Source organism: Temnothorax nylanderi, unplaced genomic scaffold, assembly GCF_030848795.1.
Source record: "Temnothorax nylanderi isolate EJ_2023f unplaced genomic scaffold, tnyl_v1.0 TNYL_tig0715_pilon, whole genome shotgun sequence".
In the NCBI taxonomy this organism is placed as follows: Eukaryota; Metazoa; Arthropoda; class Insecta; order Hymenoptera; family Formicidae; genus Temnothorax; species Temnothorax nylanderi.
Genome location: NW_027249777.1, coordinates 44,257 through 50,256, shown reverse-complemented (window position 1 = coordinate 50,256; position 6,000 = coordinate 44,257). Strand labels below are relative to the sequence as shown.

General features: G+C 34.1%; 1 long non-coding RNA gene across 1 annotated transcript; it reads left to right on the top strand.

Annotated features, from left to right (window-relative positions):
- Nucleotides 1-3,264: 3,264 nt before the first annotated feature.
- Nucleotides 3,265-4,160, top strand: LOC139784969 (uncharacterized). The gene is made up of 2 exons (XR_011721739.1): nucleotides 3,265-3,556; nucleotides 3,665-4,160. It is a non-coding gene; the product is annotated as an uncharacterized lncRNA (long non-coding RNA).
- The last annotated feature ends 1,840 nt before the right edge of the window (nucleotides 4,161-6,000 follow it).

Here is a 6,000-nt window from a genome sequence, read left to right as displayed (position 1 = left end):
CACTCGATTCTGTAACATTATTTAAAAATCATGATATGATTGTTTGCTATTTTGTCAGTCAATTTGCAAATGGTCATAGAATATATCAAAGAATTGTGGTGCAAAATAACTGACATACCGAAATGACTTGAAAAAAAAATTTTTTTGCACAAGTGGGTTGCTATACCACCCAAAGCGACCACTTTTTTGTCAGTCCCTGGAGCTTCAATCATTGAATAACATTCTGAATCACCACAAAAAGTTTCATAAGTACCGAAATAATCACGAAAAAATGGAGCTAGCTCCCCTACTATAAGGAGGAAAGAAGAAAACGGCTGAAAACGACGAGTGTGTAGCGGGATATAGAGTACCTCGTAGCAGAGGCGAAAGAGAAGAACTAAAATGGGAGAAGAAGTATAAGAGGGAAAGAGCATTTTAACGTTTCTTTTTTTTCTCTCCAATTCCTCTTTCTGCCGGAGGGGGTGCAGCCGGCCAGCGAGAAACGTGCCATACTTCCCAATCTCTTTTCTCTCTCGGCCGTTCCATAATTTAAAGTAATTTCGCAGCGCGGTACACGAGTAACCGCACGTTAATACCCCCCCTGTCCCCCCGCCGTCTCGCGGACCGCCGCCGTCTGTCCTGCGCCACTGTTACCGCTCGCCCTTGAGCAACGTACGTAGTGCGTAGTGCGGTTACGTTCCCGGTGAAATCATGCCGCTGCCGAAAATGATTTGTTATTACGACGACGATGTAGTGTCAAGTGCAACCCGGGGGTCGATCTACGGCTCGCCACCCGACCCGGAGTGTCCATTTCCGCGTGACGCATGGGCTGCGCCCGGGATTTACGCGTCCCGACGGTCACGTCGACATAAAATTGCCGCGGCGAGGAGAAGACGAAGACATTAAACGGTCCCGAGGATTATTGACGTTCAATTGATGAAGTGAGAGCGCGGAAAAATAATCGAGCCCCTTGCCTACCCACATAGCACATAATATTGCAGAAATATTGCAGTAATATTGCAATATAGTGGAAATATTACGTATTACAATGAAATATTTCAGAAATATTACTGATATATTACACGTTTTTAAATAATATTGAAATATTACAGTAATATTGCTGCAATATATTGTTGAAATATAATAAAAATATTATTTAAAAAATATTATTTTATTAAAATTTTATTAAAATATTATTAAAGTTAATATATATATATACATATACATGTTATTCTTGATAAGATACAATAGTATGTAATATTGGCAAAATAATAAATTTATCTTTGGTCGGAATTTTATAAGCTTTTGCTTTTATATTTTGACACAACCATGATTCTATACATCTATTTTGTTTGGCTATGACTATTCCAAAATGTTGTGATTCGCATGGTGTAGTGAACAAATTTGTATCAGGTATCAGTTTTTTTCCTATAATATACAGATTATTATTTTGACTTTTAGCAATATTGTGGACGCAGATAATAGTATTGTCCTTCAATAAAACGCAGTTATTTTTGTTATCGTCACAATTTAAATATAATGAATCTATATGCAATATTTTATATTGTTCTTCATAATCTCGTTCATGATCCAATGGACCATCTTTGTGGTCTTTCTGTAGAAATTTTTTATTATGTATTTCGGAACGGCTAATACAAAAATTTAATTCATTTAATCTTTTAGCAATTTGTTGAAGTGGTTTATCTCCTTTTCGGACCAGTTTCTTTAAACCACAAATATAACTTTCAAATTGGAATGCGCTAAAGCCATCTAGAGCACCAAATTGTTTTACATCAGATGTTAAATGTAGCAAATTGTGGACATTATGAGAAAAATGGAAATTATTAAAATGGTTTAATTCCTAGCAATATTATACAAATATTACGCAAATATTATAGTAATATTACTGATATATTGCAGTAATATTACGTAATATTACTGAAATGAATATCAGTAATATTACTGATATTCATTTGCGCGGACATTTTAATATTACTGAGATATTGCAGTAATATTACTGCAATATTTCTGCTATATTTCATTGTAATATTGCAATGGAAAAATAATATTGCTGCAATATTACTGAAATATTATGTGCTATGTGGGTATATGAACGGGGGATCGGCGCGCCATGATGAACAGCGCGACGATCGTGGCTCACCGTGACTCGATCTTTGCACTCGGACGAGGCGAAATCGATATTTCATGGTTAACGAGGGTTCATTTGACCGTCGCTGCTTATTATAATGAACGAGCCCGTATTATCTTACCACGGGTCATGACGGCGGAGGGGTAGGATCGGCGGTTGACGGAAGGGCCGTCGAGTCAGAGCAGAAACGATCCAGGAGAGGGGGGCGCCGAAAGGGGGTGGACGGGCGCGCGAAGGGAGAGAGGAGACAGGCGTTTACGTGCGGCAGACATCCGATGATGCCATGGTGTTAGAAGACAGGTGTAACAGTTTCGAGGATGCGCAGTCGTCATTTTCTTTGACCAATCAGAATTTTATCCAAGATGCCAAAAGCAATATGGCTCCTCCCATATTATTTTGAAGTATAGTTAAAGGTTATATTGTGTTTAGATATTAGATATTTTATTTTTGCGGAGAAGCTATGCCAACGTGCTGTGTAAAAAATTATAAGAATCGTACGAATCATAATGGGACGAAAAGAATTAAGTATTTTACTTTTCCTAAAGAAACATTTGTTCGTCAGCAATGGCTTAATGCCTGCCAAAGAAAAAAAACGGATATGAAAGTTGATTCGGGTAAGTTAATGTAAAGAAAATGATAATTAAGTTAATGTTTTAACTTCCAACTCAATACAATGTCATTATTACGTGTGTTATATTATGATATAATATGCTTACAGCAAGGATATGCGCAATCCATTTTGATGAAAATCGTTTGGTGCTTTTGAGAAGAAAAAACCACGATTACAAAATAAACCAGCTAAAGAAGTGTTAAGGTTAAGAAAAAACAGGGATCTGTTCCAACATTGAATCTAGAAAAAAAGCGAAAAGGTATAATGTCGCAGAGCAAAGAAGACAACAAAAAAATTAAAGTACCGCAAGTAATTTAACGTGTGTGTGTGTGTGTGTGTGTGTGTGTGTGTGTGTGTGTGTGTGTGTGTGTATCTATATATGGAGGGGTAAAAACCACAGTGGTGTAAGTCAAATTTTTTGAAATATTTTCTCGTGTGCATAGATGCAATTTATATATTGTACAGATTGCATCTATGCACACGATAAAATATTTAAAAAAATTTGACTTACACCACTGTGGTTTTTACCCCTCCATATATAAATGTACAAATGAAATTAATGTCTTATAATATTCTTTCAGAGTTAAGTCATTTGTTCTAACATACACAAAACTTGTACAATACTCACAATAGAAACAGCGTTTATCGCAAGAAGAAATTTTAATAAATGTGGAAACAAACAAAACACAAAATAAGGATCAAGCTGTAAAGAATGTGGAAGGAAATTCTATACAAGATATGGAAGAAGTTGCAAAAAATATAGATAAAGCAGCTGTACAAAGTATGGAAGAGCAAAATAAAGCGGTGCAACAAGAAATGTATGTAATTAAATGTTTCTTTAAAATTATATATTATTTAATAGGTTCGAATCATATTTAATTTGTTAGTATGTATTGTTATGAAAAGTATTATTATGTATTTTACAGAATGCAAGAGATTGGCAATAATGCAAATGTTGATGTCGAAACGTTATTGATGCAATTAGGAAATGCAGAGAAACGGAACCAAGAACTCCTAAACAAAAATAAAAATCTTTTAGAAGAAAAAGAATTCTTAGAAGAAAAAAATCAAGGTTTAAGTATACAAGTTACACAGTTGCAAACAGAAGTTGAAAAAATGGCAAAGGATAGGCATAAAGAGGCGGAAACAATAGCCATTGATGCTCTGCGTAAGGTATTTACACCTGGCCAGTTTAAAATGTTAATGTCATCGACAAGGGGTCATGTCAAATGGTCAGCTGAAGATATTACATCAGCCATTTCGTTAAGATCATTAAGTCCAAAAGCTTACAGGTTTTTAAGAAATGTAAAAAAATTTCCATTACCGTGCATCAACGCTGCAAAATTAGATTGATCGGTTCAGTGTTTGGCCTGGAATAAGGAAAATGTAAAAAATGTAAAATAAAAACATGTTCTGAAAGAATTGCATTCCTTTATTTATAATTGTTTTAATATAATATCACTCCTACACTTTCTTTTATATTACAATCAATTACACGTCTCTACAACTTAGAACGGTGCTCATAGTTCAATCTTAGATTTCAGATTACAGAAAAGCTTATCTTAAAATGCTGCAAAGGCTATTTTATTATAGCATTCTATAATAAACTTAAGACGATTTTAAATATAACATTGTGCCAGGAATATTGTTCTTACAGTTTGCAATACGAGTAATCATTTTTGTATACTTCCTTATTAATAGTGTTTTCTAATTCCTTATTTGCAATATTTAATCTTCTTTTACTTATTAATGTAGAGATTGTTTTTTTATCATTAGTATATTATGTATTATATTTTTTTTTATTAATTCGTGAGGTTTCGTATTATATTTACAAATTTTTTATTTTTGTTTGCATTTTTGTCACAAACTTGCATAAGCCCATAAACATAAGCATAAGAGAATTGATTGGTCCATATGCATGTGCATAAGGAAATAGACCAATCCGTTTCTTTATGCATATGGTTATGCACCTATGCAAGTTTGTCTGGATAGACCTTAACACCATGCGATGATGCATAGTTGCTGTTGACATGCTGGAACGTCAGGCTCACATGACCTCTCAAACGCAGCCATTATCCACAACCCGATAAAAACAGTCACGTAACATCCACGTCGAATCCACGTAATTTACGTGGACTACGTGGATGCAGATTTATCCACAAACTATCCACATGGATGCAACGTTCTTTTCTCATCACTACATCGAAGTCTATTATCTCCGAAATATCAATGTAGATTCTCTGTGGATATATCTATTAAGAAATATGTACAGGGAATTTTTATTGAAATTTCGAGGATAAAAGACTTCGATGTAGTGATGAAAAAAAAACGTTGCATCCATGTGGATAGTTTGTGGATAAATCTGCAACCACGTAATTTCTATTAAAGATTATAATTAATCAAAGTGATTATAATTAATTATATTAAAGATTATAATTAATGAAAGTATTATTATACTGCGTTTATGCGCTAACCGGATGAGGTCCCGATCATTATTTATTAGGGATTCCATAAGAAAGGTTTCCTTATTTTTGTCTAGTGAGGCTCTTGTAAGGATTTGATAAGAATGTTTTAACTTTATAAATATACTTTTTTCATAAATATATTTACGAACACAAAATTTCATAATGAGCCGGCACTGGTTTCTGACATTCACCCGACATTAAGAAATATTATATCATATATCCAATTCAAAATTTTATTACTCTTTTTAAACTGAATTTGTTTCTTAAGATGATTTTTGAAAAATTATATATTTGCGCTGGTTATGACATATGTAGACTATATATAACGCTTACATCAAATTAAGAAGTAGTCTACCACGTAAGGCAGTTGGCTCACGATGCAGAGGTCCCGAGGTCCCGAGTTCGAATCCCACCAAGGTGTGTTTTTCAAATACGAGAAAATATTTATAATCATAGACTGCATCTTAAGAAACAAATTTAGTTAAAAAATAGTAATAAAATTTTGAAATAAATAATTGTTTTTTATGTCGGGTGAATAATTATTCAGTGAAACATGTCACTCTTTTCAGAGTTGAAGAATCACTCCAAGTAAAGAATGAATAACTCACTTTTTCGAAAAGTGAAATTTCACTCCAATTAGACTGGCAGTATTTTCATTATTCTTAGGAGTAAAATCTCACTCTTTTGGAGTGAAATTCCACTCCAATAGAGAGAAAGCTCGTGGATTTCACGTCAAAACGATGATCTCATCCACGTGGACTACAGTACCGTTCTTGAGCGGATTGTCCACTCGAATG